A 10,861-nucleotide genomic window follows, 5' to 3' on the forward strand; every position below is an offset into this window, starting at 1 on the left:
CTCAGGCAGGGTGTCAGAGATTTCTCCGGGGCTCCTGGATTCCTGAGTTTCCGTGTCTCATGGAAGGGCAGCTGGGGACAGCCTGTGGCCTCCTGCGTGCCGCAGAGTCCCTCACACTCTCCAACCCCAGATTAGACTGGTGGGCTGGGAGGAACCATGCCCAGGGCAGGGCCTCCTCACTGGGGTGGGCAGTGCTGGCTGGGGGGTGTGATGGTGGTGGTTGGTGAGGGGACTCTGACGTGGCTGCAGACTTTGGGACGGAAGGAGGAAGTGGTTCCCATTGGTATTGGGCTGGGGAGTCTAATGAGAAGTAATGGGGTGGCCACGACAGTTGGGGAGCTCAACCCGATGAAACCCGAGAGCAGGTGACGTGCTCCCTTCGGGGAGACGTGTCACCTCCAGGGGCAAGGTGGAGGGCAGCGGTCATTCGGGGCCCCGCTGCCAGAAGAGCTGAATTCCAGGGTAAGTTTCTGTGCAGAGGGTGTGATGCGGATCCAGAAACCAGACTGAGGGATAAAGCAGGGCTGGAGGTTAAGAGTAAGACCACAGCTATGGTGTCCTAGAGAGAGCATGGTGGTCAAGGCCAGATGGACAGCTCTGGGAGGTAGGCAGTAGGTATTGATTGGATGGGTGGATGGGTAGGTGGGTGGGTAGGTGGGTGGGTAGGTGGGTGGATGGGTGGGTGGGGGGCTGAGCAGGTGGGTGATCCACCCATGGATGCCTAGGTTGATGAAGCTAGAAAAATAAGCAAAGATCAGGCCACGAAGGCCTTATAAGGAGAAGAGCATAGTGCGGAAAGCCATTTAGAGTTTAAGCCAGAGGGTGACAAATGGCTCTGTGTGTATGAAAGATCCCTCTGATTTCATGGGGAAATAGGCTGCTGGAGGGACAGGAGTGGAAGCAAGGGACCGGTTGGAAGGCAGCTGCAGTAAAAGATGCCTTGAAACCAGATGAGTGACCATAGAATAAAGAAAGTAGGTGAATTCCACACATGTTTAAAGAACACCATTCTCAGGAGGCAGTGACTTAGGTATTTGGGGTACAAGAGGAAAGGCCCAGTGATGGCCCCCAGTTGATTAGGCAGCTGGGGGATGGCAGCACCTTCCATCAGGGTAGGGGACAGAAAGTGGGTCACATTTGGGAAGAGGGAGGGATCACCCCGACAGTCATAGTGCCTGTGACACTCGGTGGCACCGATCTGTCTGCAAGCCACTTCCTCCCCTGGAGCAGAGGGCAGTCCCCGGGCTTCTGCACCCCTTCCCCGGGCTTCCCCACCCCTTCCCTACAACCGCAGAACTTAGCTCAGTGCTGGTACGTGGTGCGGATTTAGGTCATTGGTCTGACTGGTAAACACGGAGCTGGGATTGGGCGGTCTCTAAGAGCCGTGTCACTCCTGTGACATGGGGCATAGCAGGGGCACTTGAGGAACTGGCAGGTCAATGTGGAGAAGCTTCCAGAGCAAACCGGCTGTGGGGAAAAGGTCTCCGTGTCTGGGCTGCGTCTCAAGCCTGAGGCAAAGTGCCAGCCAGGCTTCGGGCTTCTTGTACCCGGGCACCTGTGTGTCTCGTTGCTCCAGGCTCTTGTTTGAGGAGCCCCTTTCTCGTGACGAATGTCACAAACACTGAATGTCACCCTTGTTGCAAAGGAAGCTGATGTGGATGGACTGTGTGTTGCCTTCCTCCACAAGAACAGGGTTTGGCAATAAACCAAAGACTCAGTATTACGACATGTCCTCGGGGAAGCAGGTCACGTGTCCCCAGGAGAGTCACAGAGGCCAAGGAGAGTGAGAGGTTTGGGCTGAGGAGGGCTTTGTTTTTCTCAAAGCTCCAAAGAGTGGGGTCCAGGAGCCATTTTGTTTTCCCACCAGTGATATGTGTCCTTCCCTAGGATTGGTCATCTCCCCCACCCCCGCCCCCGGTCTGCACCTTCTTGCTCTCAGATAAATGAACATAGAATCGCATTCTCTGTCTTTCCGTAGCTGACCCCTGGGCGATCCTTGCCATTGTTGGGGTCTCTCCGGGTCCTGCCTTATGTAGTTGAGGAAGAGAAGGTGGTAGCTCACCTCTGTGGGGTGTTTGCTCGTGACCTAGCGTGAGTCCATGGAGGGTCCACTGCAAAGCTTTCCTCGAGTTTCAGAGAGAGACCTTGGTGAGTGGGACGGCGTCGCCTTGTGGTGAGGTGGCCCAAGATGGACCTGGGAGGGACGCAGCAGAGGAGCATCATCAGATCCTGTGGGTCGGTTAGAGAAGCGTTGGCTGAGCTGAGGTATGACAGAGGCCGGGCGAGGGGCGCCGGAGGACGGCTTCCTCCTTCTGGCTCGTGTTCCTTCACAGTCAGGGAGGAGAGTGGGTCCCTCAACAACCCAGGTGTGAAGGCACCACAGGTGGTAATTCTCCTTCAGAAACAGGAGAAAGGGGGACCTTCTGGTTCCTTACCATTGTTCCCAAAGTATGTTTGCTCCCTTCCCTCCCCTGAGACAGTCGCAGACCACTGATGGCGGCACCGACTGACCTTCACAGTGAAGGACTTTGCCACTCGTGGGGGGGCGGCTTCGGCCAGACTCCAGCTAGAGAGACTCCACGAGCCCAGAGCATAAGACTTTTATTTCTCGTACTTTCCTTAGCTTGCCTCAAAGACATTTCCATTTTCTCGATATTCTGTCCCCGAGATGTGGTAATGTTCTTGGTTCTGTGTTGGAAATGTGTTCTTAGGACAAAGTGTGGTGCAAAGGAAATGATAATTTTTCCCTCTAAGTGATTTCATATTTATGTTAAAGGATAAATACCTAAGATGCACTGATACCCTCAAGTGACTGAAAATAAATATACGGGGGCGCCTGGGTGGCTCAGTCAGTTGAGCATCTGATGTTGGCTCAGGTCATGATCTCACGGTTTGTGAGTTCGAGCCCCGCGTCGGGCTCTGTGCTGACAGCTCAGAGCCTGGAGCCTGCTTCCGATTCTGTGTCTCTCTCTCTCTCTGCCCCTCCCCTGCTTGTACTCTGTTTCTCTCTCTCAAAAATGAAGATGAAAATAATTAAAAATACATATGTATTTATGTAATTCAGTTATTAAATAAAATAATGTATTTACTTAATTGGAGACTGCACTAGAGCCGAAGCACGAAGAGAAAACATGCACTAAAATATATGGAAGGAGAATGGCCGTTTGTGCAGGTCCCATTTGGCTGATATTCAGCACATACTACGTGGCTGATAACGTTCCAGGCCCTGGGAGGAAGGAGATGAGAAATCGGATGCTGCCCTCATTTCAGGGCCAGTAAATAAAGGACATATGCACAGGGATGTTGACTGTGGGGGAAAAAAAAAGCACAAAATGTGAAGACATATCAGGGAAAGTTTGAAGAAAGATGGGTTCCACTTATGGGTCACGGAACATTCTGCAGTCCATCGGAGGCACACTTCAGATGTATAAGCGCTGACAGGGTAGGATTCCTGCGATGCATTCATCAGTGAGAAGAGCCAGACGCACTAGTGCATGGTCATCTCCCCAGAGCTTACATCTGTGAGCACTTGGCTGTCGATAACCGTGTGCACGGGGAAAGATGTGCTAAGGTGCATTGCAGGTTATCACTCACTCCCAGCATGCAGTGATGTGTTGTTCAAGAACAAAGGTGTGCAGAGACACACTGTGGGTCATCACATATTTGTACTGGAAAACCACCTGACTTCTAACATTTAGTAGACAGACTCAAATGGCCTGATCTCCCAACCAGGATTGGCAGAAACATGGTGACAGTACATCACCAAAGGTCAGTGTCCCTGAAGTTCAGGGGAATGGTAATGCCCGAGGGTCTGGGTTTTATCCTGGAAGCCGGGAGAGCATGCCTTCTGAGCCCAGGAGGGTGAGTATAGACTCAGCACACCAACAGAGAATTTAAGAACATGCACCCCTCCCCCTCCACCATCGCCTCTTTTTTTTAATAGGCTTTGTTTTTTAGGGAAGTTTTACTTTCACAGAAAAATTGAGTGGAAAGTTACGAGATTTCTCCTGTACCCCTTACCCCACACATGCAAATCTTCTATCAACATCTGGCACCAGTGACACCTCCTTACGTCTTCAAGTCCATGGTTTACATTAGGGCTCACTCTCGATGGCATCCTTTTGACAAAGGCACATGACGTGTATCCATCATAGTGCCCTACAGAATAGTGGCACTGCCCTAGACATCCTCTGTGGCCCACCCATCCATCCCTCCCTCTCTCCACATCTCTGGCAGCCACTAATATTCTTTTACTGTCTTCACAGTTTTGCCTTCTCCAGAACGTTGTTTGGTTGGAATCATACATATTTGTAGCCTTTTCAAATTGGCTTCTTTCGCTCAGCGTGGGCATGGGGTCCTTCGTGTCTTTTCTTGGCTTGGTACTGCGCTTCGTTTTCGTGTGGATGGTGGCTCATTGTCTGGGTGCCTCACAGTTTACTTATCCATTCCCCTGGTGGAGGACATCTTGGTTGCCTCCAAGTTTTGGCAAAATTATGAATAAACATTCGTATGCAGTTGTCTGTCGACATTAAGTTTTCAACTCTTTGCGGTAAACGCCGAGGAGCACGATTGCTGGATCGTGTGATAAAATTATGGTTTTTGTAAGAAAATGTCAAACTGTCTTGCAAAGTGGCTGCACCATTTTGTGTTCGCAGCAAGGAATGGAAGTTTCTGTTGCTTCACGTCCTTGCCAGCATTTGGTGTTGTCAGTGTTCTGGATTTGGGCCATTGTAACAGGTGGGTAGTGATATCTCTTCGTTTTAATTTGCATTTTCCTGATGACATCCATGTGGACCATCTTCTCCTGTGCTGATCTGTCATCTGTATATTTCTTCATGAGGTCGCCGTTTGGGTATTTTGCCCATTTTTTTAAGGATTGGAAGTTCTTTTTCTTTTTAAGTTTATTTATTTATTTTGAGAGAGACAGAAAGGGGTGGGGTGAGATAGAGAGAGAGAGAGAGAAAGAGAGAAGAATTCCAAGCAGGATCCTCGCTGTCAGCATGGAGCCCAACGTGGGGCTCGAACTCACGAACTGTGAGATCATGACCTGAGCTGAAATCAAGAGTCAGACACTTGGGATGCTTGGGTGGCTCAGTCAGTTAGGCATCTGACTTTGGCTCAGGTCATGATCTCTCAGTTCCTGAGTTCGAGCCCCACATCAGGCTCTGTGCTGACAGCTCAGAGCCTGGAGCCTGCTTCAGCTTCTGTGTCTCCTTCTCTCTCTGCCCATCCCCTGCTCATGCTCTGTCTGTCTCTCTCTGTCTCTGTCTCTCTTTCTCAAAGATAAATAAATATAAAAATTAAAAAAAAAGAAAAAAGAGTCAGACACTTAACCAACTGAACCACCCAGGCACTCCTGCCCATTTTTTAGTCAGGTGCTTATTTTCGTATTGTTGAGTTTTGAGAGTTCTTTGTGTATTGTTGATAACAGTCTCTTATCAGATATGCCTTTTGCAAATGTTTTTCTCCCAGGCTGTGGCTTATCTTCTCATTCTCTTGACGTGGTCTTTTGCAGGGCAGCAATATTTAATTTTAATGAAGTTCAGCTTATCGGTTCTTTCTTTCACAGATCTTCACAGATCGTGCCTTTGACGGTGCATCTTGAAAGGCGTGGCCACACCCAAGGGCATCTAGATTTTCTCCTACGTGATCTTCTAGGAGCTTTTAGTTTTCAGTTTTGCATTTAGGTCTGTGATCCGTATTGAGCTAATTTTTGTGAAGGGCTTAAGTTCTGTGTCTACATTTATTTTATTTTTTTGCAAGGCGGTGTCCAATTGCTCAAGCACCATCTGTTGAAAAGACTGTGTTTCCTCCATTGTATTGGCTTCATTCCCTTGTCAAAGATCAGTTGACTGTATTTATGTGGGTCTATTTTTGGGCTCTCTGTTCTGTTCCATTGGCCTATTTGCTCATTTTTGTGCCCACACCACACTGCCTTGACGACTATGGCTTTATGGTGAGTCGTGAAGCCAGATAGTGCCTGTCCTTCAGCTTTGTCGTCCCTCAGTATTGTGTTGGTTACTCTGGGTCCTTTGCTTCTTTGTACAAATGGTAGCATGGGTTTGTCAAATCCATAAAATAGCTTGCTGGGAACTTGATTGTGTTTGCATTGAATTTATAGATCACGTTGGGAAGAATTGATGTCTTGGCAACATTGACTCATCTAGTCCTGTGTGCTGGGACCTGGGGACTTGGGTGCTGGTCACCATACGGTCAGATGGCAGCATCTGAGGTGGAGCTGAAGGCGAAGTGGGCTTTACAGGGAGAGTGCACTTCCTCCGGTCAGCTGCCCGTGTCCACACCGTGCCCCACATGGGGCAAACATCTCCTAAGCCAATGCGGGGTTAGACTCCAGGGAAGGAATAGTTCAAGAAAATGAACAATGAGGAAAGCCTCCTCTATCTGAGAGCCAAGATTTCTTATCTGCTCATTTTAAAAGGTCCTTTATCAACTTGTCTGGAGCTTGGGCCTTTGTGTGTCTTCTGTCCCTTATGCACTCGGGCCTCCTGGGGTTCTTTCTGCCCCCTGTGCATCCAGGTCCAGCAGTTCTGTCTGCTTGGGGTCTGGTCACCTCTAGGCCTGAGCTCCTGGGATCACACACACACACACACACACACACACACACACTGTAACTCTATCCCTGGAGCCTGCAGTGGGCCCAGCCCATCTCTGGATGGTGTGAATTTGCCATCACCCACGCCTCGCCTGAATGTGTGACCGCTTGGCTCCGTTAGCCCCCCGCGTGGCTTTTTCTTACACAGAAGCGAGTGGTCTCCCCCCCGCCCCCCCCTGCTGTGGGTGTCCATTCAGACGATGCCAACAGGCTGGCTGGTCCGGGCTGAGCCGGGGGTCAGGAGGCAGCTCTGCTCAGCCTGCACGTGTCCAGTGTGTGTGTGCGGCCTTCTCTGGGGCGCATAAGTGCTTTTTCAGCTCGCATAAATGTGAGCGATTAGACATTCAGCGAAACACCCCAGCTGTGGCGTAGCCGTTTCGTGGCATCGCTGGGGACAGCCTCCCCTTTTCGGAGCGGGGCAGGAGGGAGGCGCGAGGAGAACAGCGCTCGGCTTGTTGGGCCTTTTGTAGGGCACCGGGCGTGGGGGTTCTGAGAATACGTCCTCAGAGGCCTCTGTGTGCGGCGGGGGTTGTATTTAGAAGGGAGGCTGCTTGGTAGAGGCCAGCCGTGGGCTGGGGGCCGGTCAGCAGCGCAGGGACGGGGTGTGGGGCCCTCCTGGTCCCGACAATGACCTGAGGCCAGCACACAGGGCAGGGACCGAGGCGGGGCGCCCCCCCCGCTCTGTGACACCCGTCGGGTGCGCCGGCGTGGGGACAGCCCACAGCCCCAGGGACTGGCGTCCTCACTGCTGTGGGACTCTCCCTCCCCGCGACTGTCTGCCCCCCCAGCGTCACTGCCTTGGTGGCCGTGAATCTCTTTGCGTGTTGGGGTGGTTGCCGCCCATCCCCGCACAAGACGTGAGCAGCACTGACGGAGCGGGATCGGGACCGCGTTGCTCACGCTCTGCTCCAGGCCTGCTGTGAGGGCCTGGCAGGCTGCCGTGGAATGAATGAATTGAGTGGGCGAGTGAACGAATGAGTGGATGAATGAGTGGCAAAAGAAGACGGGAAGTGCGGCTTGCGTGAGACTTCCATACGATCGTCAGGGAGATGCTCGTTCCGGGCGGTGGAATTCTTCTTCAGGAATTACTGGGTTGTTTTAATTCCATTAAACAATTACCGTTCATTGTCTTTTTTATTCTTGAAGTTCTAGGGAAACTTCAGGGAAACACAGTAAACATTCGGTCCTTCCTCTTTGCTGGGGGGCGGGGGTTGTGGGCCGTCTGGCCACCCGGGTCCGTGGCTCCAGCCCCTAATGGGGGGGAAGCGGCCCCTGACACAGGGCCCTGCACCCGCCCCCGCCGACGCCCAGGGAGTGTAGGCACTGTGCTAGGTCTCCCGGCACTGGATGCCCTGCAGCCAACAAAGCAGCCTCATCTCTGGGACCCCCACCTCCTCCTGTGCCCAGCCAGGTAGGGAGCTGTGCTCAGGGTTCAGGCGCATCACGTTTTGTAAGGGAAGAAGGAACGACCCCCTGACCCCAGGAAGCCCTCTGGCTGCTCACATCACTGTCTCCTGGAAACTAACGATGCTGGTTATTAAGAGGGTTGGTTTTTCCCTTGCATCTGACTCTGGGGTCAAGCCTCTGGGAGAGTCTATGCTGCACATGTAACAGGTTCAGGTAGAGAAAGTGCTCTGAGTTCGCGTTTCCTTAACGCCGCCAGTTAGAGTGGGTGAAGCCCTCATCTCCACGGCCCACCCACGACCATCACTGCTTTGCAGCCCCCTCTCCTCCCCCGTAAAGATGTGCCAGGCCACTGCCCACGCTCTCCCTGGGATCACAGGTGCCTCCCACCAGGGAAAGACAAGGTGTACTTGTGAAATACAGCCGTTCCTTTCGGTTTAAGGTCAGTGGAGGGTAAACACGGGGATGAGTCAGCGGTGGTTTGGAAAAGTAGTTCACCGGCCCGGTGTTTTGAGGCGTCAGTGACGATCCACAGAATGTATTAGAGCAAGGTCACGGCACGGTCAGTTCTTAAAAGATAGCAAGGGGCCACGCAACGAGGCTTGGAGACGATGTGGGAGGCTGCTATGGGAGTGCGTTCATCACACGAGCAAACATTGGTGAAACACCAAGTACGGACCAGGCTGGCGTTGAGTGCTGGAGGGAGAATTGGAGATGGCAGTGCTTTTAAATTGAACACAGACAAAAGTAAGCCGAGCTGAGACCAGAGCTGGTCAGGAAAAGCGAGTTTGCAGCGGGCTCACAGCAGCGGGATGAGGCTGGGGCGCCGTGTGTCGGTCGGGAGCAGCCTGAGGCGTAGTTAACATTTGCTGACCCTGGGGACTCGTTTTATTGTCATGATCCGTGGGGCTGGAGTTACTGGCATTTAGTGGGTAGAAGCCTGGGGTGCACTGGACACACCCTCGTGACAAAGGATCATCTGGTCCAAATGTCAACCCGCAGAAGCAGAGAAACCCAAGGTGAAGGTCATGTCTGCATGGGTAGGAAGGAGGGGCCTTGCCGTCCACAGGAAGCAGGCCTGGGAGAGGAGCTGGCCTGCAGCCACACACCAAATCGGGGGCGGCGGGTGGGGGGGGCTTCAGACTCCTGTGCAGAGGTGGAAATGTGCATCTGGAGACCTCTACTAAGAGGGGTGGGGGTCACGGGCGAGAATCATCTGCTGATGTCAGAGGAAGGATGTACATCGGAGGAGGGGACCCGGGGAGGACCATTATGATGGCTGCTAGGTCCCCGTGAGCCACGAGGAAATGCGCTCACCTATGATACGGAGGGCCCTCTTCTGCCCTTCTGCTGGGACCAGCAGACAGCCGTAGGCCCGTTCTCCACGCTGCGCACACACACACTGGCCAGCCCACGTGTCTGAGATGCTCCCCCTTGCATCCAATCAACTCCCACTCTTTCTTCAGCTCTCAAGACCGCTTCCTACATGAAGTCCTCCCTGACTGCTAGTCCCATCCAGGTTGCCTTCTCTCAAAGAACCACATGTGTTCATGTTTCTTGTCTCAAAGAACATGCAATGAACGTCTGTCTCCCCCACTGCCCTAGAAACTTGCTGAGAGCCAGATGGGCTCCTGAGCTGGCCCATCGGGGTGTCTTCAGAGCTCAGCTCTGGGCCGAGGCGTCCGTCTCCAGCCCCCGTGCCCGCCTCCAGAGCTGCCCGAGTGAGAAAGCTGGCATGTCATTCCTGCAGGAGAAGCCAGGCCTCATACCTTTCATCTCCCAAACTTTCCATCCCTTGGTGAAATGGTCCAGTTTTCCTTTGTGAAATCGAGAGTCAGGGTGGACATTGACCCCTGGTCTTTGACTCTTCCTCCTGGTTTCGTCAGCCTTTGCTGCTGAGATCCCCTCCTTGCAAAATTAATTATTTGAAGCAGAACCCAGTGTAGCGGCAGCCCATCACCCACTCTGGCTGCAAGGTATCCTTTTCTTCTATTGAATTCAGACCTTCAGAAATATATTTTGATAGACGATGCTTCCGGCTGTCTCTAAGAATTAATGAAATTCTTATTTCTTTGGCCCTTGGCTAACTGTGGAGAATTCTCAGTTTTAAGGGAAAGATTTACTTCTTTATTAATAAACCTAAGTGCCTTGGCAATTCTTCCCGTTTTCCGAGGGTGCTGGCGTTGTAGGGCGATTCGTTCTTCTCGCGAAGGTACAGGTTGCTAAGGCTCGGGAATATCGCTCAGGGGAATGTGAGCTTTGTTCAAGTCGTGATTTTTCAAAGAGCATCTCTGCGCCGGTGACTGCCGCTAAGAGTTTCCTTCCCACCAGGCGCTCGGTTCTATACTTTTCAGAGCACGGGCTTGTCCGCAATCTCCTGGGGGTCAGCTTTTGCTGGGAGCGTGGGGGGTCCCTGGCTCGCACTGGACCTGCGCTCTGGCTACCTGACGGGGCCGGCCAGCCTTTCCTGCGTTCTCGCTCCCAAATGCCGTGAACACATTCGGGCTTTAAATGCCTCCTGTCCCAAGTCCCCAGAACCCCTTTGAAGAACCTGCGTTCTGCTTCTGAACGTCGGTCTAAGATGCATTTGCTTAATGCGTATGTCACTACGGCAGCGGGTGGCTTTGACTTCTCCAGAAGTTTCTTTAATTTTAGCTTCCATGTGATATTTTTATGCTCATCAAATGGCAGGAAATAGTTGCTGGTTCCCTAAATGTTATCATTCCAAACATCACAGGAATGGCAAGGATCTTTCGAAGACAAAAGATGTGCTTCAATTAGTAATTCCCATGGTAACTATTAGAGCTCGCTCCCCCCCCCCCCCCCCCCCCTTCTGGGGCCTCT

At 52.3% G+C, this 10,861-nt stretch overlaps 1 protein-coding gene across 3 annotated transcripts in view; it reads left to right on the forward strand.

Annotated features, from left to right (window-relative positions):
• The first annotated feature begins 319 nt into the window (after positions 1–319).
• The window catches only part of PTPRE (protein tyrosine phosphatase receptor type E), a 126,904-nt gene continuing 116,362 nt past the window's right edge, over positions 320–10,861 (forward strand). For 2 of the 3 annotated variants that reach the window (XM_077762976.1, XM_077762978.1), the window contains exon 1: positions 326–462. The gene's annotated coding sequence lies outside the window, so the exon portion shown is untranslated. Of the gene's footprint in view, positions 463–10,861 lie in introns of all 3 variants that reach the window. The other variant, XM_077762979.1, reaches the window with a different exon arrangement.

This window comes from Crocuta crocuta, unplaced genomic scaffold (assembly GCF_008692635.1).
Source record: "Crocuta crocuta isolate KB4526 unplaced genomic scaffold, BGI_CrCroc_1.0 scaffold466, whole genome shotgun sequence".
In the NCBI taxonomy this organism is placed as follows: Eukaryota; Metazoa; Chordata; class Mammalia; order Carnivora; family Hyaenidae; genus Crocuta; species Crocuta crocuta.